The following is a 23140-nucleotide window of genomic DNA, read 5'->3' on the forward strand; positions in this document are numbered from 1 at the left end:
AGCAGCCTGGGAGGGGCATGAGGAGGGGGTAAATGAGGACACACGGGTTGTCACGGCTGCCAGTGGGGTTCCTGTTGGAGCGGTGAGCGCTTGCGTGTGCGCGGGCGAGTGTCCACGTGTGTGCTCGTCCGTGACCCTGCCCGCTCGTGCCCACCACACACTTGCAGCATCGTGTATCTGCGTTTGTGTCCCTGAAAGTCCCGAACTGGGAGTTCTTGCAACACATTGCGTCCCTACCTGGGAAAGATCAGGGAACAGATAGAAATTCTCGCCCTCTAGAAACGGACATTCTAGTGCATGTGTGTGTGTGTGTGTGTGTGTGTGTGTGTGTGTGTGTGTCCGCCCGCGTGCGTGAACTCCTGCCTGTGTCGGGGTTTGTTTATCTGCGGGTGACCTTATGTCTTAGGAGTCTATGTCCCAGGCTACGCTCACGTCTGCGGGGCTGGGGTGAGGGGTGGTTGCGAATTTTCCCTCGTGCCCACCTGGGTTAGCTCTCCTTTCTGAGGCCCAGTGTGTGAAGTCCACTGGTGAGAGTCTTGCGCTCTACTGTGTGCGAGACACCGAGAGCGAACTCCACCGCTTGTGTCCCCTCGCATCTGTGTGCGTCCCTTAAAGGTCCTGTGTGTGGCCCTCCTCGTATGCCCCCTCCCCATCCACTGGTCACTCCAGAGTTAGACTGATAATTTAATAGCTGAAAAGCGATTATACTTCGAGTGAAGTATCTGGGGCTGGGGAAGAGGAGAGCGCACGGCCCACTGGAGGAGGAGGGGGCGGGATGGGGAGGCGCTTTCCCCCTCCTTCCTCCTTCAGGGAGCTGCTAAAAAGAAACTCGGCGTCGCGCCCAAGCGTGTGTGTGTCTGTGTGGCAGCGTGTGCACGCGCGAGTGGGTGCGCGCAGGCCCGGGGGAGGCAACGTGGGCCCTTTAAGGAGCCCGAGGGGGCCGGGCCGGGGCGCGTCGGTGCGGGCGGGGAGCCAGGAGCCGGGAGGCCGAGCCGCCGCCTCCCGGGCTCCCGCCCCGCCCCCTCCTCCCCCTCCCGCCGCCGCCGCCGCCACCGCCGCCACCGCCGCCGCCGCCGGGGAGCGGAGCCGCGGGCAGGCCGGGCCGCATCGGAGCCCCGTGTCCGCCCGCGCCCCGCCCGAGCCGTGCGCCCGCGCCCTGCGCCCCCGCAATGCGCGCCAAGTTGCGGCCCGGGGACCGGGGGCTAGCGCCCTAGGAGGCGGCGGCGGGAGGATCGCGCCCCGGCTGGAGGCCGGGCCTGCTGCGCGCCCCCAGCCCGATCTGCACCGCCACTTGCCTGAGCGTCCGGGCGGCCCGAGCGCTCCCCGAGCCCGGGCGCCGCCGCCGCCACCTCCGCGAGGTGAGTTGGGGCGGGGGGTCCCCGCGGAGGGCCGGGGTGAGGCGCGGGGCGCGCTTCCGGGGAAATCGGGGAAGATCAGTCGGCGCACGCGGCGGAGTTGGCGGGGCCCCTGCACTCCCGAGTTGGCGCTCTCGGGGGGTGGCCTGCTGGGGAGCGAGGCGCCCCATAGACACTGCGGCCCGCGTGCGTGGGGGTGCCGGGGAACTTAGGGGAACTCCAGCTCCCCTGCGAGGGGACGGGAAGGAGGGAAGAGGCGTGGGGGGAGGGCGGGCGGGGGCTGTCCTGGAACTGCGCAGGACAGCCCCCCACCGTGTGCCACAGCCCTGGGGGCATGGCCGCCATGCGCCTCCGTCCTCTCCAAGCAGCCCTGGATTTGGGGGGTGACACTGCGCCTTATTTTCCAGTGGGCAGTGCGGCTCGGGGGTGCCCCTGGAGATGGCACCCTCGGCTCCCCGGCCTGGCTGCTCTGGAAGGCGCCTGGGAGGGGTTCCCGCCACGGGGGGCGGGGGGCTGCTGGCGTGGTCGCTCCTCGGCGAGGGGTCGGAGGGCTCTGGGTCGGGGTCCCCGAGGAGAGGCGCCCCTTGCTCCCCCCTTCCCCGTGGGCCGGTGTTCCTGGTGTCTGGGCCTGCCTCCCGCGGCTGGTGACGCCTCATGGGGCCGCCTCCTGGTCCCTCCCCCGGGCTGTGCGGATACTTGGGATGCCACTAGTTTGGGAAGTTGGAATTCAGAACTGATCCCACTTGGATTGGACCCGGAGGCCCCCGGTCCTAGTGCTGGGGGAACACCCCCGGAGACTTGGCGGGGAGTGGGGGGAGACCTGTGGGGCGCTCCTTCCCCACCCCGGACGCTTGCAGGAAAAAGCCCGAGGGAGTGAGAGAGGTCTAGGCGGGCGGGCGGGCGGGCGGGCGAGACACGCTGTACCTGTGAGCTGCTGTCGCCCGGGCCCAATTAGCGTGGGGCGCCCGGCGTTATTTTTACATTGTAGGTTTATTTTTTTGGAAGCGAGGGCCCTCCAGCCGCCTGTCGCGCGCTCCGGCTCTCTGAGGGTCTGGTGCAGGCAGCGGAGGCGGATCTGTGCTGTCGGCTCAGCCTCCTTGCTTCCTCCCCCTCCTCCTCCCCCCCTGTTGGTGAGAACTGGTTTTATTATGATTTTTTTTTTTTTTCCCCTTTTGCAGATTTGGAGGAAGGATGTGTGAGGGAGGCAGGGAGGAGGGATGGGGAGAGGAGCCCTGCGGGCTGGCTGGATGAGGGAGTTCTGGGCTTGTTGGGGATTGTGTGATCCGTGGCCTTGACTTTGCCCTTTTTAAACCAGATCTGGGTCCCCGCGGTTGCTTTGATAGAAGGGGTTCTCCGGGCCTGCAGTGAGCTCGGAGGACGTCCCTGGGCATTGTTATGTACCTCGTGGTGGGTGGTCTTTTTTTTTTTTTTTTTGGATTGAGGTGTAGGGGGAAAGCCCTCTGAGAAAGTAAGAGACCTTGAACCTGGGGAGCTGAACTACTCACAGCCGGCTAGTGCAACGTATTGCCTTTGGTGGGAAACACACTTTTGCCACTACTGGCAATGTGACTCTGGACAAATTACTCAACCTACCTGTGCCTCAGGCTTCTCATCTGCAAAGTGGGATGATAACAATAATACCGAGTTTAGAGGGTTGTTATGAGAACCAAGGGTGGGAATACGTAGAAGGTGCTTGTATATGTATCCCCAGTTACTGTTATTATTATTATTCCTGAGTTCTAAAACTTGGTCTTTATTCCAATGGCCTGGAAATTTGATGAGAAGGGGCGGCCATGCATTTTGCCAGAAGATGTGGTGAAGGGAGGGGGCCTTTTTTGCAACCCCTTGACTTTTCCGCTTGAGGACAGAGAAGGGCAGGTGGTGCCTTGAGCCCACTGAACAGATGCGCAGACTGGGTCCGGCTGTGGGATTGGCGCTGGGGCCGGACGCCGGCGGTGAGCTGGGAATAGGAGGCGGCGGTGGCGGCGGCTGCCAGGGCGTCCCGGGCGCTGTCTGGCTTCCTCGCGCCGGCTGCCTTGTCTTTGCTTGGAAATTTACCACCGCCGCCGCCGGGTGCCCGGGGAGTCTGCGGTGCCCAGACGTGGGGGCGGGTACCCAGCGGGCCCCAGCCCCTGCCTCTTCCCACCGAGCTATTTACGCTTGCTCTGGGATCAATACTATTGATAAAGCCATGTAAATGGTAATGTGACTGTCAGGCCCCGGTGAGGGATGGAGACCCCCTCGTGGGGCAGCGCGCACTCTCCCTCCTTCCCTCAGCGAGGGTTTGGCTACGTGGGAAGGATTTATTTGGCATAATCCGTTCTTTTTTCCCCCCAATTAATAATACTCATACCACCTCCTAAAGATTTCTGAGGGCTCTGCAAACACGAATTTAGCTGCATGAAAGGCCCGAGCTGGGAAGGCTTGATTGTTCTCCGGGCATGGGGGTTGGGGAGATTGGCCAGGCTCACACTGGCCCGCTGGCGTTGGAAAGAGGCCCCAGGAGTCCTGGCCCCCAGCATCTCGCCATTCAGGCTGGATGGAGGCTGCCTGGCCTTGATCCCCTCTGACTAGAGGTGATGGCGGGGTACCTTGTGCTGTGCTCCCAACCCGGCAGTGGGTGGAAAAGTTGGTTCACTCTGAGATTTTTTTTTTTTTTTTTGCAGGGTGGAGGGGTGGGGGGAAGTGCTGCTAGGCATAACGCAGCTGGAGGGGTCTCCCTTCTGTAAGAAGCAAAGATGCTCCAGCAAGAGACCTGGAGCTCTCACCCCATCCTCCCAACAGCTCTCTGAACCGTAAATCCCCCACATCAAATGCTGCCTCTGACAATAGGGGGCTGAGAGCTTTTATTTGTGTGTGTTTTTCCCTCCTCCTCTATTTCCTCTTCATCTCTCTAATGCTAACAGCAGCCTCCCCAGGTGATACCTTCAAGACCAGACTCCCTGCCAGGGAACCAGCTTGGAGGAACTGGTCATTCTTGCCCTGGGCGCCCAGGGAAGGGGGCCAGGAGGGGATGGGAGCCTGGGTTGCCTGCTTGGGGAGGGCCAGGCTGCCCAGGGTCAGGCCAGGGGAGTCTTCTTAAAAGGCTTGTTCCATGAGTGGGTATGCAGAGTCCTCCAAGGAAGTGATGCTTAGGAAAGATAATCTGGCATTTTTGGAGGATCCTTGGAGGTGGGGAAGGGACTTTACAACCTGTCAAGTGAAGTTTTGGTTTAGGAGCTGAAAAATACTAAATATGATGCAATAATCCAATAACAGCCAACATATATAAAGTGCTTACTATGTGCCAGGTCCACCTTCATCAAGAATCTGTGTACTATTCGTTATTGCGCTGTGAGGTCAGGGCTCATATCATCCCATTTTATGGATGGCGAAATGAAGCCCAGAGAGGTTAGGTGACTTGCCCAAGGTCACACAGTTTGGATGTGGAGCTAAGAGTTAAGACCTGGGATTACTCGTGGTCGCCTTGGTGCAGCAAGAATGCACATACTGCAGACCTGCTCAGTGGAGCTGCAGACAGAAGACAGGAAGAAAGAAATGATGTTTCTTATTTGAGCAGCACCTACAGATCTTTGCCCTGCAGGGCTGGAGACTGAGAACTTGTTCTCCCCAGGATTTGGGGAGGGAAGACAGTGCCAGGAGCAGGTCTGAAGTTCCTTTGAAGTCTTATTTCATCTTAAACATTCATGCAAATTTGGCATTCGCTCTGGCGACAGGGCTGTGTTTATTTTGAAATGAAAACATGGTTTTGAATTATTTAGCATGGCGTATTATGGGACTCCAGAAAACTGCATCAGAAGAGCTCCTGCTCGCTGGTGGGCAGCCCTGGGGTTCTTTGTAGCTGGAGACCTTGGGAAGTCCTGCGGCGGATGACAGCTTTTTCCGGTTTTACAGATGAGGGTGCAGGTCAGAGGTGCCAGGCCAGCCCCAAGGTCACATGGTGGTGCTCCTTTCTTATGATGATCAAAATCATCATCACTGTTTTTCTTTTAGTCTAAAGTGAGGCTTTTCTGCTTGGGCACTTCCCCACCACCACGCCCAGGGAAAGGGAACTTGGGAACTTTTGGTTCATAGATCCGTAAAGAATCATCCTAAACCAACAGCAGAGGACTGTCTGGGAGTGTTTTGTCTGAGATTCGCACCACTGATCATTGCAAAGTTCCAGTGAGTTGCCGCCCTGGCTTAGCCATGTGCAAGCAGAGTGCCCTGGGACTGATCCCTGCCCCCTGGAGAGGCAGGGTGCCATGGTCTGTACAATGGGCATATTACCCACTAGGGCCGTGGGGTAGGGGGAGAGGATAAAAGGGCAGAAAGCTAGAGCTTTGGGTTTAATGTTCAGCTCTGCAGTTTCAAGTTGTGTGATTCTGAACGGGTTATTTAACTTCTCTGGGCCTCAGTTTGCTCATCTCTAAAATAGGGATGATGGTGATTCTACTTCTGGTTTTATTGTTATGAGGACTCTATGGATGTCATAATATATCACAGGAGTTGTTGTTATTTTGCCCCGCCCCGCTGTTTCCACCGTTGGAGAGGGGAGGCTTCCCCCTGTAGAATTTTTGTTCAAACTAGGTCCTCGCTGACGGGCTGGTTGGATGCAAGCTATTCTTTCTAAAAGGCTGCTGGGAAGGATCTTATGGAATAATCTCTTCACCTGAACCCCGCGCCTGGGCTTGTTGCTCTCTGGAGGCAGCAGGCTCCTCTCCTGTCCGACTGGTTGGTGATTCCCAGATCTGCCCAGGAGACCTGGGCCCTTGAAGGCCAAGGTTTTCTGTTCTGCTTTTAATTCCCTAGTGTGTGCTGGGTACTGAAGTTGGAAGACTCAGGCAGCCTGGAAAGTGGGGGGAAGACTGATGGGGAGGACACAGGGAGCCTCCTGGGGGAGGGCTGAGCTTCCCCTTACCCCTGGAGCTGGGGGGTGGTTCTCGAAAGGGCTCCTTTGAATCAGACCTGGCTCAAATCCTGCTCCCCTCCATTAAAAGCCTTTCGGCCTCAGTTTTCTTATCCTTAAATGGGGGAGTGGGGTGTACAAAATAACACCCCTGGGAAGACCATCTAGGGCTGCATTGTCCTGGCACTCCTGGTAATGGTGGGGAGCATTCTGGACCTTTGCTGTCCCCTAACCACGAGGTGGGCTTCCCTGGCGGCTCGGATGGTAAAGAATCCGCCTGCAATGCAGGAGACCCGGGTTTGATCCCTGGGTTGAGAAGATCCCCTGGAGAAGGGAATGGCACCCCACTCCAATATTCTTGCCTGGAGAATCCCATGAACAGAGGAGTCTGCTGGGCTACAGCCCATGGGGTCACCAAGAGTGGAACGCAACTGAACGACCAAGTGCACGCATATACATGCGCAACCACTAGGTATGTGTGGCTTTTGAGCGCTTGAAATGTGGCTAGTGCTGACTGAACTGGTAATTTTATTTCATGTTAATTAACTTACATTTAAAAAGCCACATGTGGCTGTGTCTGACGGCTGCCCTGATCAGAAGGCCCGAGACTGGATGATGAAACAAGATTCAGCATATGGGAGCAGGGCCTGACTCTCAGCAGCTGATTTTTTCCCTTCTTTCGTGTGTTTTTTCTCTGCCTGGAGCCACTGGAGCCTTGTCATCTTGGAGGGACATTCTGCATTCTGTGATCCTGTTTCCCAACAAAGCTTGAGGCTCTCCCGGGTGCTGGCCTGGACTCCACAGCCCTCCGTCCACTCTCCCTTGCCCACCTCCCTCACGTCCCCACCCCCTCCTGCCCTTCCAGCCTCTGTGGCAGCTCTGTCCAGGAGACCTTTCTGTGATGGTGCGATTGTTCCAGACCTGCCCTTAACCGCTCTCCACAGGTGGCACTGAGCACCTCCAGGGAGGCTAATGCAACCCAGGATTGGACTGTTATTTGCTACTTGATTTTAATAACATTTAAAATGTGATTTTCCCCATGGCTCAGCAGTAAAGAATCTGCCTGCCTATTCAAGAGACGTGGGTTTGATCCCTGGGTCGGGAAGATACCCTGGAGAGAAGGAAATGGCAACCCACTCCAGTATTCTTGACTGAAAAATCCCATAGACAGAGTGGACTGGTGGGCTACAGTCCGGAGGGTCTGTAGAGTCAGACATGACTGAACGACTGAGCACGCAGACACAAAATATGACTAGTGGGCTTTGTTCCTCATGGGCAGCTCTGACGGTAGAGCCTTGCCTTCTCTGTTTTTATTTTTGTCTTGTGGCTTGTGGGATCTTAGTTCTCCAACCAGGGATCGAACCCGGGCCCCTTGCGGTGGAAGCACAGAATTTGAACCACTGGACCGCCAGAGAAGTTCCCCTTCTTTCTTGACTCAGGGCCAAATGCCAGAATTCAGACCACTGGCTGGATGTTATCACCCTTTCTGGTCCTACCAGGCCACCATCCCTGAGCCTTGGGAGCTGGCTCAAGTGTCCCCTACGTCCTCCCCTAACTGTCCTTTCTGCAGCAGGGGAGGTAGCCCCAGGTCTGTGCAAAGTGTGGGCAGCTCCCACTCGGGGCTGAGTTGAGGTTCAGGCTCAGAAGAATCTCAGGTTTGTAGAGATGATGGCCCAACTCCTGCCTTGCCTGTGTCCACACCTGCAGATACGTTGAGCAGGCCTGCTTCGCACAGGGGCTGTCGTGGGCTGTACTTTTTTCCTGCTATGAATTAACACATTATGGATGTCTTTCCATGTTGATAACAACTAGATTAGCTTTGGTAGAGGAGACAGCATTGCTCTCTATTTGTCATTTGAAAAATACAGAAAACCCCCAAAATGATACACTCGTAGGGCTTCCCTGGTGGCTAAAGCGGTAAAGAATTCGCCTGCCAATGCAGGAGACACAGGCTTGATCCCTGGGTCGGGAATATCCTCTGCAGAAGGTCATGGCAACCCACTGCAGTATTCTTGCCTGGAGAATCCCATGGACCGAGGAGCCTGGTGGGCTACAGTCTATGGGGTCGCAAAAGAGTCAGACACGACTTAGTGACTAAGCAACGACAGCGTACTCCAACCCTGCCACTTGCTTTGGGCTTTATAAAAACTTATTTTAATAAAAGAAAAAGCATGGGCCTGTTAAAAAAGAGTAAAACAGAACCCAGGAGGTGTCGAGGGAAGTCTCCTTCCTGTTCTTGGCCTTCTGTTTGTGTCCCCCGAGGCAGATCCACACGGGTACGGTTTCCTCCCAGAGATACTCCGGCCATATGTCCGCCTCACAGGGACAGAGATGTGTGTGTTCCCTTTAAAAACAAGCACACACATGGTATCACACCATATTTATGTCGTACTTTCCTCCTTTAAATTATAATACATCTTGATTTATTCTGAAATATATAGAGAGCTGGGGTTCACAAACTACAGCCTGTGGGCCAAATCCAGCCCACCTCCTGTTTTTATATGCCCAAACTGAGAATGGTTTTTACATTTTTTTGGTGGTTGGAAAAAAAAAGAAGAATATTTTGTGACATGTGAAAGTAAGTGAAATTCAAATTTCAGCATCCGCTGTCAAGTTTTATCGGAATGCAGCTATTCCTGGTGGCTCAGGTGGAAAAGAATCTGCCTACAATGTGGGAGGCCAGAGTTCGATCCCTGGGTATGGAAGATTCTCCTGGAGTAGGGAATGGATACCCACTCCAGTATCTTGCCTGGAGAATCCCATAGATAGAGGAGCCTGGCAGGCTATAGTCTATGGGGTTGCAAAGAGTTGGACATGACTGAGCGACTAACACACGCTCATTCATTCGTGTATAGTCTGTGGTTGTTTTCAGGATCAGTCAGCTCAGTTCAGTTGCTCAGTCGTGTCCGACTCTTTGTGACCCCATGAATCGCAGCACGCCAGGCCTCCCTGTCCATCACCAACTCCCGGAGTTCACCCAAACCCAGGTCCATCGAGTCGGTGATGCCATCCAGCCATCTCATCCTCTGTCGTCCCTTTCTCCTCCTGCCCGCAATCCCTCCCAGCATCAGAGTCTTTTCCAATGAGTCAACTCTTCGCATGAGGTGGCCAAAGTACTGGAGTTTCAGCTTTAGCATCGTTCCTTCCAAAGAACACCCCGGACTGATCTCCTTTAGAATGGACTGGTTGGATCTCCTTGCAGTCCAAGGGACTCTTCAAAACCATCAAATTCTTCGTTTTCAGGGTACAGCTGCAAAATTGAGGAGTTATGACAGAGGCCGGAAGGCTGACAAAAGATGGAATATTGGTCCTCTTCCCGTTTGCATTTGCCAACCCCTGATAGAGAGCTGCCATGTTCTTTTTAACTTCAGCATAATCTTCCAGGGTCATATCAGAGGAACTGAGGCCCTTAAGAGGGTTGTGAGTTTAAGGGTCACACCAAGTAGGCCCTAAAGCCTCTTGTTCTAGAGACTTCTCTGGTGGTCCAGTGGTTAAGAATCCTGCCTTAGAATGCTGGGGATGTGGGTTCGATCCCTGGTCAGGGAACTAAGATCCTGCATGCCGTGGTGCAACTAAGCCCACATGCGGCAACAACTGAGCCCGTGCCACAGCTAGAGAATCCGTGCACTGCAACAAAAGATCCCACGTGTTGCAACAAAAACCTGACACAGCCAAATAAATATTAAAACAAAACAAAGACAACAAACAACCCTTATTCTTGCCTGGCTCGCTGTTCTTGCTGAGTTATGCTGATGCTATTGTAGAATGCAAGAGGAAAATGGGGATGGTTAAGGCAACTGACCTTTGGCATGGATTTTTGGGTTCTTAGATGATGTTTGAGGCTATAATCTCTTCTGTCCAGTGCTGAAGAATTGCTATAACACCTGGTGCTACATAGTTTTCACACTTTTTGCAAAGTCACTTAGAACCCATCTTGTTTCCCTCTTTGCTTTGGCCTCTAGGAAGCTCAGAGCCAAATTTTGCTGCCTGCCTTCAGCAGTCTAATCTGGTTTGTGTTTTGGACTTCATCCTGATTTCAGATTGGTTCATCCCTGATTTTTCTTCTTGGGCTTGCTCTCTGAATTTTATCTTATCATATGCATTCCTAAAAGTTGTCTCAGTTCTTGAAGGGTGATCTGGAGCAGACAGGAGCAAAGAAAAGGGAAAACACTTGCAAGATGTTTCCATGTTTGTTCCTCCTGAGTGCCTGTGGGGGTGGCTGTGGGGTGGGTAGGGTGATTTCCTAATGGATAATTCTAGGGGAAGCCAAGGCCTGGCCCCATGGAGGGTCTTAACAAAGGTCATACCCTGGGCAAGAACCTGGGTCATTGGGTGTCCATCTTGGGTTGGGGCTTTGGCTTCCCAGGTGACTCTAGTGATAAAGAATTATCCTGTCAATGCTAGAGACACAGGAAAGTTGGGTTCAATCCTTGGGTCCGGAAGATCCCTTGGTAGAGGGTATGGCAACCCACTCCAGTGTTCTTGTCTGGAGAATCCCGTAGAGAGAGGAGCCTGGTGGTCTATGGTCCATAGGGTTGCACAGAATCAGACACGACTGAAGCAACTTAGCACACACTTACGCCTTGGGTTGGACTCAGGAAGATGACAGTCAGTAACCTGAAAGGTGAAATATCCCTGTCAGAGGCCCTGGGGCCCTTGTGAACCACTTGGCCTGAAGGAAGGCCCTGGAATCGGATAGGTGACACTTAGCACTCCCCGATGGAGTGTCACTTCCGTCTGTTCTGTAGCCAGGGCCCAGGGATTTTGAAATCGTTGCCGTGGCAATGCTGAGGGTGTGTCGACACTTAGGGGCCTCTGGGCTCTTGTTCCAACCTTGGCGCTCTGCTGATGCTTTTGGATATTTCTGCTTCCTTCTGTTGACCCTGGGATATTTCTCTGAGCTGGAAAGGCAGTGGGGGGAAAAAAGTAAGCCACGGGTAGAATCAGATGAGATCACAGCCAGCTGCTCACCGGAGTGCACGTGTAGGTATATTTCCCAGGGCTGACTCTCTGCCTCCTGTCTCCTGGGCTTGGCTTAATTTTCTGTGACTTTGTGTTTGGGTTTTAGGGCTTGTGAACGGGAGCTCAAATGAGCCACGGGGCAGAGTCCAGTGTCTGGCTATGCGATGCAACCTAGGACAAGTAACAGAGCCTCTGTATGAAGTGCCTTAGTTTACTCACCAGGGAAAATGGGGTCATGAATGCTCACGACCTCAGAGGGTGTGGTGAGGCACAGGGAGCTAAGGGGCCATTGGAGGCTTGAGTTAGTCCAGCAGGCCCTGTCCTTGCCCCTCACTTTCCTGTCTGCAGCTCATAAACCCATGGAGCCCACCCTGGGGCCAGGCAGGCTGATCCAGCAGGCTCCTTTACATTGCTCACAGATGTCCTAAAGCGGCTTCAGAACCACTCTGTCCCAAAATGGATCTCCCGTCCCCCTTTGCCCCCAGACTCCCAGCCTGAGCTTGCTCCCAGAGTGTGGGGCCAAGCCAGAGACCTGGGGGTCACCCTCTCACCTGCCCAGTGCCTGCAGAAGCCTCCATTTGTCCTGCCCCCACAGTCTGTCCTGTGTAAGCAGCTGCGGGGTGGGGACACTGGGGCAGTGCCCTGACCTTACTCAGAGCCCCGTGAGCCCGCAGGGCTTCCCAGCACGGCTTGCCTGAAATCCAGGCCCTTCTCACTGCCTTGGAGGCCTGTCTCCCCAGCTGCCCGCTGACCTCTGACCTCCCCTTGGCTGGCCACCCCTGCAATTAACTATGTGCTATGTTGGAGTGGTGGGGCACTTCTAGCCAGGCAGGTCTGGAGGGATGAGTGGCAGGGGAATGAATTTTTCTTTGTGGCCTGGGGGTTCCTCTCTGGGAGATGCTGGCAGTCAGAAGTCCCTGAGGCCAGGCCCAAAGGTGCACATGGCGGGGACCGCATGAGGAGAGGGGTGCCTCGAGGGCCCCTGCTTGTCCTCATGCTGAACTCTGGTGCCTGCCACAGACCCTCTGGGAGCATCGCCCAGCGCTGCGGTGCTGTCTCCGTGGCCATGGCAACCGCCTGGCACCGGGGCCCTGCTCATTAGGCTAACGAGGCAAGCCTGCCAGGCTGAGGTGGGGGGCCGGGGACGTGCTGCCCCGGGGCTTGGCGGGGCTTGTCTGCCAGGCCACTGGGCCAGGAGTGGAGCAGGCCCTAGAAGATGCTGCAGAGCCCAGTGGGATCAGGGGTCCTCCAGGGTCCTGGGGGCTCAGGCTTGGTTGGCAGGGTGGTGTCCTGGTGGGAATTATGTGTGGTGGTAACTCTTGTGACCAGTTAAACCAGGAGAGGATGAAATTGCGGGGAGAGGTTGAGAGGCACCCACTTTTCCCCACTGCATATACTCACCCATGTGGTCTCCCATCCTCCTGTTTTATTTTATGGTTTATCTTTTGGCCATGCCTTGAGGCATTTGGGATCTTAGTTCTCTGACCGAGGATTGAACCCATGTCTCCTGAATTGGAAGCGTAGCATCTTAACCACTGGATCACCAGGGAAGTCCCCCTCTTGAGTATTTGTAACCATTTTCACTTTGGCCCACCTCTGCTGCCTACTCCATCTAAGCCACTGTACTGGGTGGAAGAGGGTTCCCTACCAGCACACCCCCCTACACCCCCACCCCTGACCCCTGCCCCACCACCAAATTTATGTGCTTCTCTGAACCTCAGAGGGAGGCCTTATTTTGAAATAGGGTCATTGCAGAGGTAATTAGTTAAGATGAGGTCATGTTAGAATAGGGTGATCTTACATGGAATAATTGGACTGGTGTCCTTAAAAGAAGAGAAAGCCGTGTGAAGGTGGAGTGATCCATCTTCAAGCTAAAGAATGTTGAGGATTGCTGGTTAGATCTGTGGAATAGACTCCCTGCCGAGAGGAAGTAAACAACCTACTCGACACCCTGATTTCAGACTTCTGACTTCCATAACTGGGAGAGAATAAATTTGTATTGTTTTAGGCCACCTAGTTTGCGGTCATTTGGTAGAGCAGCTCCAGGAAACTAACAGAACTCCCATCATCCCATCACTTGCTGGGACTATTGCAGTAGCCTCCGCACCAGTCAGCCTGATCATGTTCCTCACATGGCAGCCAGGGGATTTTGTTTTAGACCTGACCCTCCTGTGATCAGAGCCCTCCCATCTCAGGCATCGTAAAAGCCAACTCTTATTTATTTATTTAATGTTTTGGCTGCACCACGAAGTATGTGAGATCTTAGTTTCTCCACCAGGGATTGAACCTTGCCCCCTGCTTTGGAAGCTTTAACCACTGGGCCATTGGGGACGTTCCAAAAGTCCACTCTTTATCTTGCCTACAGGTCCCTGCACAGTCTGCTCCCTTCTCCCCATTCAATTTCCGATCTGTTCCGCTGATCTGGAACCAGCCACACTGGCCTCCTTGCTGAAATTCACTGACATGCTCCTGCCTCAGTGCCTTTGCACATGCTCTGCCTACAACACTCTTCCTCCAGGTGTCTGTGTGGCTGGCATCATTCCTTTGCCATCTTTGCTCAGCTATCACCTTTACTGTGGGTCCTTCTCTGGGCATCTTATTTAAAATTGCACCCTCTCCACCTCAAGCTCTCTCCTCTCCTCCTTTAGTTTCTTAGCACATGTCTCCTTTTGATGAACTGTGGTTTCATCTGTTCAAAGTGCTGTTGTCTGTCACCCCTGCTAGAATGCATATTCCAGAAGGCAAGGACTTTGGTCCCCATTCAGTGCTGCATCCTAGTTCTAGAACACCTCTGGACACACAGTAGGTGCTCAATAAATGTGAACGTCAGGTGCTAGCTAGGCATGGCCTGACCTGGCAACCCACTGCAGGATGTTTTGGGACCCAAAGTTGTCTGTCTGTCCCTGCATCTGATACCTTTGCCCTCACCTGAGACCCCCTTCTAACTCACCACAGGACATCACCCCCACCCCCCCAGGTCCCTGGCCCTCAGGCTACTTCCTCCCAGTCTCTCTTGTGGGTGGTTAGGATGGTCCTCTGGAGAGCGGAGCTGGTTGCTCTGGAGAGGCCGAGGTTTGGGATAATAAGATCCTGGCTACTCCAGGCCTCAGTTTTCCCCATCCATGAAATGGGCACAATCAGACCACTGGTCTCTTGAGGCTGTTGGAAAGGTTAAGTGAGGTGACACATGCAGGGGCACTGAGAGCTCAGAGAAGGACTTAGTTCAGTTGGTATTTGGTGCTGTTGGTATTTTCAGTTTGCTGTGTGGATGTTCCCTTTGCTGTTTTTTTGGAGGAGAGGTCAAACATCATAGCTAGATGACTCCAGGTGCTTGGGGGACTTTAAGCCAGGGTTCCTTTGGGTGGGTGGGTGGCCTCTGGATGTTCTTGTGACCTGGGACAGCTCCTTCCTGGCTCTGTACACCCCGGACCCCATCCCAGGAAAGGGAGTCCTGTGCTTAGGGGTGGGGATGGGGGAGGTGTGAGGGGAGCATTCCCAAGGCCTAGAAGCCTGTCTGCTGTTCAGTGAGAGAGAAGATCCCAAGTAACTCCATGAAACCCAGGGACGGGAGGTCCCCTTCTCTCTTTCTTGGGCTGGATTCTTCTTTTGCTCTGAGCCTCAGTTTCCGCATCCAAAAAATGGAAGTAAATGTCCTCCCTGCCTCCCAGAGGGGTCGGGTAGATTAGGGCACCTGGGGTGTCCTCAGTGATGGTGACCTTCCCTGGACAGGTGCTGTGCACGCCGTCTCCCTCCTTGAATTCCTTGTTTGGTCTCTGCAGGGCTCAGGGGTTGGAGGTGGAGTCTGAGCTGACGGAGGCTTTCTGGGCAAGCCCACTGCATGCTGTTTCATATTAGCTCATTTAAGCCTCACGATAATGACAGCCTCACAATGACCACAATCACAATTGTGGTCAGAACTGTTAATTTCCCTGTTTAATGATGGGGAAGTCAAGGCACAGAGGGGTGCTGTCATTGGTTCAGGGCGCACAGCCTGTAAGCCCCTCCTTGGTGTGTGGTTGTTGCGAGGAACATCTGGACTTTCTTTCTGTCTTCCTGCCCCCGCCCCCGACCCTGGATTGTGGACCCTGGGGGCTGGCCCTGCGTGCCTTGGCCTAGCCTGGCCCGTCCCCCTTGAGGTCACCCTCTCAGGCTCCCCGCAGGCTCCTGGGCTCTGCCTTGCAGGAAGCTGACCCCACTCTCGAGACTATAAATAGCAGCCACAGCAGCAAGCAGGAAGCTGCTCATGGCACCTGGGCTCTGGCTGCTGCCCCTGAGCGCCTCCTGGAACTGAGCTTCTCCTGGTGGAAATGCCAAGGTGGAAGCATGTGTGCACCCCAGGCGTTGCTCTGCAGGTTTGCTGTGTGACCTTTGGGCCCTCCCTGTCCTCTCTGTGCCCCTGAGCCCCTGGCTATGTGTCTGGGATGCCTCTGAGCTCCCTGAGCCATAAAGAGTGTCTCCTGGGTGTTTGGATGGCAGCCAGGGAGGTGTGGAAGGCTTGGTGGGTGGTTTGACATGGTGGGGGTAGTTTTTTCCTTGGAGGAGAGATAAGTGGGAGGAGGGAAGTAGGTGGGAGGAGGGCATTGATGGAGGCTGGAGAGGGAAGATGGGCCCTTTTTAAAGGCAGGGAGGAAGGGGAAGATGGGGTGGAGCTGCCTGGAGCGTCCTGGACTGGGAGGTGGACCATGGGCATGAGCATGGGCATTTGAGGCCCATCTTGACTGCTTGAGACCCATCTTGGGCTGCTGTGTAATTCTTGTACAACCTCTCTGGGCCTTGGCATCGTCCTCCCAGGTTTATCTGGCAGGAAAGAGATGCACAAAGGTTTTGAAGCAAGGAGACTATGTCACTGTGTCATCTTTCACGGGATGGCTTCTATGTTAATGTCACTATGCTGGGTCATGGTTTCTGTCTGCCCTGCAAGATCCCTGGAGACCCGGCTCCAGGGTGGGGTCAGTGAGCTCTGGTCATTAGGAGCAGTGGGGAAAGGGTGCTGACGCACTCCAGGGACCCCCCAGTTGGTCGTGCTGCTAGATACGTTGGGTGGCCTGTGTTTCCCCAGTCCCTCCTCACCACCCACCCCTGTCTCTGGCTGATACCAGCTATGCAGTGAGGGCTTGGTCCTTGGGGCAGTTTTCCAAGTTTAAGTATCATGCTACAGGTCAGTTGTACCTTGCAAAGCTTTCTGTTTTCCCAGAGGTTAGATGCTTTGTTAGTGCCACTGGTGTTCTTGACCTAGAATGCAGGGACGTGAAGAAGAAGGTTTAACTGGACGTCTTCCTTGTTACGGATCTTGCCGGAGTGGGAGATGTACAGTAGGTTGATTTATGACTGGTCCCCCTCAAACCCGCAAAAGTTGCCTGAGGAAATTGATGGGTGAGTTATTTGTTGTCTTAGAGAAGTCTCTAGTGATTAAACCATGGGGCTCTGTTTGATTCACGTTTTCATCAAAGGCTAGATTGAGCACCCTTGCGATATGTATTCACCATCCAGGTGACATAAAGGGGTATGCCTTCTCTCGCTGTGTAGGTGTGGAGAGACTGAGTCACGTGGACTCAACAGTTGCCTCCTAGAGCTCAGGGTTTGTAGAGTGGGCCTTTGGAGTGGTTCCCTCGAGTCCCAGAGATGTTTTGGAGCCGGTGGTAAGGCAGATGATGGTCTCCTTTAAAGACCTGCACAACAGTAAATCCCACAACCTGTGATTGTTCTGGGTTACATTGTTGTTCAGTCGCTAAGTCATGTCAACTCTTTGCCAACCCCTGGACTGCAGCACGCCAGGCTTCCCTGTCCTTCGCTATCTCCTAGAGTTTGCTCAAACTCATGTCCATGGAGTTGGTGATGCCGGCCAACCATCTCATCCTCATGGCAATGGGGAATTAAGGTTGCAGATGGAATTAAGGATGTCAATCATCCTTTGACCTTGAGATGGGGGAAGTTATTCTGGATAGTCGTGGTGGGCTCAGGGTAATCACAGGTGTCCTTATACGGAGGAGGCAGGAGATTTGAAAATGCTGTGTTCCTGGCTTTGAGGATCAAGGATGGGGCAGAGAGCCTAGGAATACAGGCAGCCTCTGCTGCTGCTGCTGCTGCTGCTGCTAAGTCACTTCAGTCGTGTCTGACTCTGTGCGACCCCAGAGACAGCAGCCCACCAGGCTCCCCCTTCCCTGGGATTCTCCAGGCAAGAACACTGGAGTGGGTTGCCATTTCCTTCTCCAATGCATGAAAGTGAAAAGTGAAAGTGAAGTCGCTCAATCGAGTCCGACTGTTAGCGACCCCATGGACTGCAGCCTCCCAGGCTCCTCTGCCCATGGGATTTTCCAGGCAAGAGTACTGGAGTGGGGTGCCATTGCAGCCTCTAGAGTCTGAAAAAACAGGGATTGCATTCTCACAGAGAACCCCCAGCAGGGGCATAGCCCTGCTAACACCCTGATTTTCTCCCTGTTAGATCCATTTCAGACTTCTGACCTCCAGAACTACGAGATAATGAATTTGTGCTGTTTTAAGCCACCGCGTTTGTGAGCATTTGTTACCGCAGCAAGAGGAAGCTCAAACAGAGTCTGCATCATCCCGAGAACCTCAGCAGCCAGGGGCAGCCCGGTCACTTAGGTTGCTTGTGTCCCCGGCCACTAGTAACCTTGGAATCAGACTAAGGGACATAGAGTGAAGACAGGAAGCTGCAAACCATAAAAAGGCTGTGCTGGAGGAAAAAATAAAATGCAAAGAAGAAAAGAAGTCTGGTGGTTCAGTGGTCAAGAGTCCGCCTATTGATGCAGCAGGCGCAGGTTTGATCCCTGGTCAGGGAACTAAGATCCTGTGTGTCTCAGGGCAGCTAAGCTTGAGCGCCACAACTAGAGAACCCCGTGCACTGCAACTAGAGAGAAGGTCATGTGCTGCAACTGAGTCCCGATGCAACCAAATAAATAAATATTTAAAAATTGGGGGGGAAAAAAGGTCTAGAACCAGCGGGATGACCAGAGGTTTTGGAGCAGGAAAGGAATGGTGCGAGGTAGGGATGTTTGTGTGTTCTTTCTTTCTTTCTTTTCATTCTTTCCAATCCAGTGGGGGTACTTGGCTCAGATGAAGGGCCAGAGAAAACTCTGTGTCCCCAGCCTGTCCCCACACTGTGCTGAGCGACAGATGATTCTCCTGGGTGGGGTCTCCCAAGGGGCAGGTGCTGACCCTTCTCAGAGGAGATGGGTGATGCCACACACCATTTCCTTCTTGGCTTTATTGGAAAAAGGAAGAAAATGACCCACGCCTTCAGCCCCAAAGGCCTCTGGGCCGGCGTCCAGAAACCTGAAGCCTGCAATTAAATGAAACTGGATCCTTAGGTGGGGAGAGCTTCTCCAACCTGGGGCAGAGGCACTGGAGACCAGGTCCTGGGGACCCGGCTGCTTGTGGATGGGCTATGTGGGGTCCAGGGGCAGGAAGGCTGCCATGGGGAGAGGGGAGAGGTTAGGAATGCTCTAGTCAGCCTTGGTCCAGGAGACTGGGCTCCAGGCCACCAGCTAAGGTGGCCACCTTTAAAAAAAAAAAAAAATTATTTGGCTGTGCTGGGTCTTAGTTGCAGCACGTGGTGTTTAGTACCCTGATCAGGGATTGAACTCAGGCCTTGGAGGATGGAGTTTTAGCTACTGGGCCACCAGGGAAGTCCCAGGTGGTTGCCTTTTATTTCCCAAAAAAAACAAACAAAAAAAAATTGCAGATGACTTTCTGGTCACCTGAGTCCCCTCCCCCGGAAACTACCACTTCTGCACTGGACGTGTGCCCTTCTAAAAATGTTGTCACAGGTGCAGGGGCCTCTACCTGGTTTCCCGAAGGACCTAGGAGCCCTGTCTCATCTCTAGGCAGGGAAGATGCACGTGGCCAAGTCTTTCTGTGTGTGCTGCTCTGCAGTTTGCTATCGGAACGAGCTGTGGGACTCTGCCAGTTTTGTAGGTCAAAAGTGGTCGAATATCGACAGCTTTTATATAACTCAGCCCAGTAATTTCCTCTCCACGCCGAGACAGGCAAGCAGACCGAAGTGGTTCTGAGCAGGGATTCCGATGGCGTGGGTTCCCACCCCCTCCGTGGCCTCTCACCAGCTGCGAGGCGTCACCCTGTGCCTCAGTTGCCCCTTATGTAAAATAGGGACTGAAGTAGTATGTGTTTTCTAGAATCGTTCTGAGAATTAAAAACGTAATACACAAGACTGTGTACCTACTGTGTGCTAAGTCGCTTCAGTCGCGTCCGACTCTTTGTGACCCTATGGTCTGTAGCCCGCCAGGCTCCTCTGTGCATGGGATTTTCCAGGCAAGAATGCTGGCGTGGGTTGCTATGCCCTCCTCGAGGGAATCTTCCCAATCCAGGAATCAAACCGAAGTCTCCAACGGTTCCTGCATTGCAGACAGATTCTTTATCACTGAGCCACCAGGGAAGCCTGTGTACCTATTACTATTATTTTAAAAAATTCCCTGGTGATCCAGCAGTTAGGACTCGGCATTCTCACTGCTGAGGGCCAGTTCAATCCCTGGTCAGGGAACTAAGATCCCACGAACTGCAGAGCATGGTCAAAAAAAAAAAAAATTAGGATTTTGTGGCTTTAAACAAAAAAGAATTGTTTTAAATTTTGTACCGGGATATAGCCGATTAACAAACAATGTTGTGAGAGTTTCAGGTGACCAGCAAAGGGACTCAGCCATACATACACATGTATCCATTCTCCCCCAACCCCCCTCCCTTCCAGGTTACCACATAACACCGAGCAGAGTTCCACGTGGTATACAGTAGGTCCTTGTTGGTGATCCATTTAAAATGTGTGTGATTTGTGATGTTTTGATGCAGTTAGATCTCGTTGATGAATTTTAACTTCTGTAGAGATAGCATCTTGTCATGGTGATACAAGACACGTGATCGGTGTATTCCCTACATGCCGCTAGGGTGGGTTGCAGTGTTTGGAGCTTCTCCAAGTGCCTCCAGGTGCTCATGTGCTGTCTTCTTCTGCGTATTCCTGGGAGTGAGACCGCCAGCTTGTGGCTCTCCTAGACGATGCTGGCAGGCTCTGCAAGAGGGCTGCCCTGGCTGGCCCTCTGCGTTGGGGTGTAAGATCTCCCCACAGCCAAGGCCTTGGGTAAGACATGTGGTTTGACAGCTACCTTACAAAAAAGACTTCCTTGGTTTCTTTTTTATTTTTTGGTGGTGCCGAGTGGCATGCCAAATCTTAGTTCCCTGACCAGGGATTGAACCCGCGGCCCCTCCAGTGGAAGCATGGAGTCCTAACCACTGGACCAGAGAAGTCTCTTTCTTGGTTTTCAGAAGCAGAACAGATGTGATCTCTATAAATTGGAAAATAAAGAAACCAAAAAAGCCTGCATATTAAAAAAAAAAAAATGGAACCACATTCCCATCCCCCATAGAGACTGTTGGCATCTTAGTGTCTGTGGGTTTGGATAGAAAGGACCAGTTCTGACCTTTGCTGCCTGAACGTGATCATGGGGAGAGGGAACGGGGAACTGTCTAGATTCTGCAGCCCTTCTCTAGACCTGGTGGGTCAGAATTTTCAGGAATAGGGCGGGTGTCTGGTGGCTCTGGGATGGTGCTTGGAGTCAGTTGGACGTGAGACCTGCCTCTGCCCTGCAGTCGCTGTGTGACACTAAACACGAAACCTCGCCTCTGTGACCTCGTCTCCTTGCAGGCTTTTGTTCATGCTGGAGGTGCTCAGTTAATGCTTGAGTGAACGTAGTGCCGCAGGATTTCTCGACTGGACATTGCTGATGTTCGGGGTGGATGCTTCTATTTGGGGGCTGTCCTGGGCACTGTCAGATGCTTAACATCATCCCTGGTCTTTACCCTTGGTACCCTCCACCCATTGTGATAACCAGAAATGATGGCAGAGGTTGCCCAGTGTCCTCTACGGGGGAGGGCATAAACACCCTCCAGGATGCCTGTGGTACATGAGGGCTCTTAGGAGAGCAGAGAGGTCCTGCGAGGGAGTTTTCCTCGGAGTCTGTGTCCAGTGTGTAGATTTTGTTCATTTGGATGCTCTTACTGAGGGGACCTGCTGGGTGCCAGGAGCTGTCCCAAGCTCTAAGATGTGGCTGGGATTATGTCAGGCAGGTGCACCCTGGCTGCTGCCCCTCTACCAAGGCGTTAGCTGGACACTCTGCTCACCCGCTCCTGATTTGGCATCGGGATATGGTGGTGACTTAAGGCCCATCCCTGTCTCAGTCTCCCCCCATCTGTGAAATGCAGAAAGTGTTGTCCTAAAGGTTGCCGCTGATTCTGTGGGGAACCCTGTCACCTTTGTGGGCTTCCCAGGTGGCGCTTGTGGTAAAGAATCCGCCTGCCACTGCAGGAGACATGAGACGCGGGTTTGATCCCTGGGTTGGGAAAATCCCCTGGAGGAGGAGATGCCAACAGCCTGCTCCAATATTCTTGCCTGGGAAGTCCCACGGACAGAGGAGCCTGGCAGGCTGCAGTCCACGCTGTTGTAAAGAGTTGGACACGACGGAGCAACTAACACTAACACTTGCCGGGTCACAGGGCACACAAGGTGCTTTGTGATGGTGAGCAGATGATGTGTGCACAGACTCACAAGGCCAGCGTGCACACATCTGCCTTTGGGGATCGCTGCAGTAGGCATTGTGGGGGTGGGGTTGGGGGTGTGAGTGAGGTGTGGGCCGGTTGCAACAGTGTTCTCTCTGTGCCTGGCTGTGCGAGTGGGGGTCTTTGCTGGAGGGTACTCAGCTGCCCTCCTCCCCGAGTCCCTGAGGAGCCGGCTCAGTGGAGATCCCTAAGGCGATTAAGTGGGTTCATTTGATCTTGAACGTGAACTTGAGCAGGCGGCTTATCTCCTGGAGATGAAAGCCGGGCTGGCGAGGCGCCACCTGGCCCATTCGGGGAGTACGGGATTTTCTCCTCCACCCCCTGCCCACCCGGGGCCTGTGCTGGGGGGCTTTTGCCCCATCCGCCTCCAGTGCACGTGGTGAACCCGGGCCGTGTGCTTCTTCTGTGTCGAGTAGCAGCAGGCACTCGCCGCGTTCATTCGTTGGGTCCTCTCCATGTCGTGAGCTAGCGAGGATCACATCATCACTTTCCCTGTGTTTCAGGCAAATGGCTGAGGCTCAGAAAGGTGGGCTGACTTACCTAGAGCCACACAGCATCCTGACAACCTCTGAGGATATTTACAGCATAATCTTGGAAAATCCCCTTTACTCCTTGGCACTGAGATTCCTCCTGAATATAGTCTTGACTTTGTACAGAATTAACCAGAACAAAAACAATCAGTGTATGCCCCATTGTAGTATAAAAGGAAATGGGAGGAAGTTGCTGCTGGCTCCTACTCAGCGTGAGTAAGTGTCGATTCGAGGCAAGTGAGATCAGAGGCGTTTCGGTTCTGGAAACACATGAAAGTGATGTTCAAGAAAAGGCTAGTGTTTGGATCAGTTCTGGCAGGTTTTTTTTTTTTTTTTTTTTTTTAACGGCCAGGTTATTTGAAAATTGTGTGGGGAGGGTGCCTTTCGCGGCGTGGGACTGTCCCACTGGCTGAGTGCCAGTCACAGGACAGCCAAAAACATCCCTGTCTGTTTCTGAGATGTTCCAGGGTGGGGACCCTGCCTAGGAGACCCCCTAACAACACAAAAATAACAATATGCTCTTAGTGGAGGGGTATGGGACCACTGTGGTTGAGACCCTCTCTGCTTTCATAACAGTAGGCCAGGTACTGTGGTCCCCCTCCCTGCTCCACTGTCTGACCTGGGCACCCATCCAGCCTTCTCCTGGCTTTGGAATCCATCTATTCTTGTTCCTACCATTTTCTTCATGCTCTCCAAAGGAGAATGAGAATCTTCAGCTTCTGGTCTCACATTCTTCCCTACTTTTCCTCCTCCTCTGAGAATAAAACTAGAGGCTTTGAGCATGCTGGGGAGCTGCCCCTCTCCCCCCTGTATTGATGGGTCTC

General features: G+C 53.6%; 1 protein-coding gene across 25 annotated transcripts in view; it reads left to right on the forward strand.

Moving 5' to 3' along the window:
* The first annotated feature begins 1072 nt into the window (after positions 1-1072).
* NCOR2 (nuclear receptor corepressor 2) overlaps positions 1073-23140 on the forward strand; it is a 235426-nt gene continuing 213358 nt past the window's right edge. For 21 of the 25 annotated variants that reach the window (XM_060401093.1, XM_042234520.1, XM_042234523.1 and 18 more), the window contains exon 1: positions 1073-1358. The gene's annotated coding sequence lies outside the window, so the exon portion shown is untranslated. The remainder of the gene's footprint in view (positions 1359-23140) is intronic. The other 4 variants (XM_042234544.1, XM_042234543.1, XM_042234542.1 and 1 more) reach the window with 1 other exon arrangement.

This window comes from Ovis aries, chromosome 17, assembly GCF_016772045.2.
Source record: "Ovis aries strain OAR_USU_Benz2616 breed Rambouillet chromosome 17, ARS-UI_Ramb_v3.0, whole genome shotgun sequence".
NCBI classification, from domain to species: domain Eukaryota; kingdom Metazoa; phylum Chordata; class Mammalia; order Artiodactyla; family Bovidae; genus Ovis; species Ovis aries.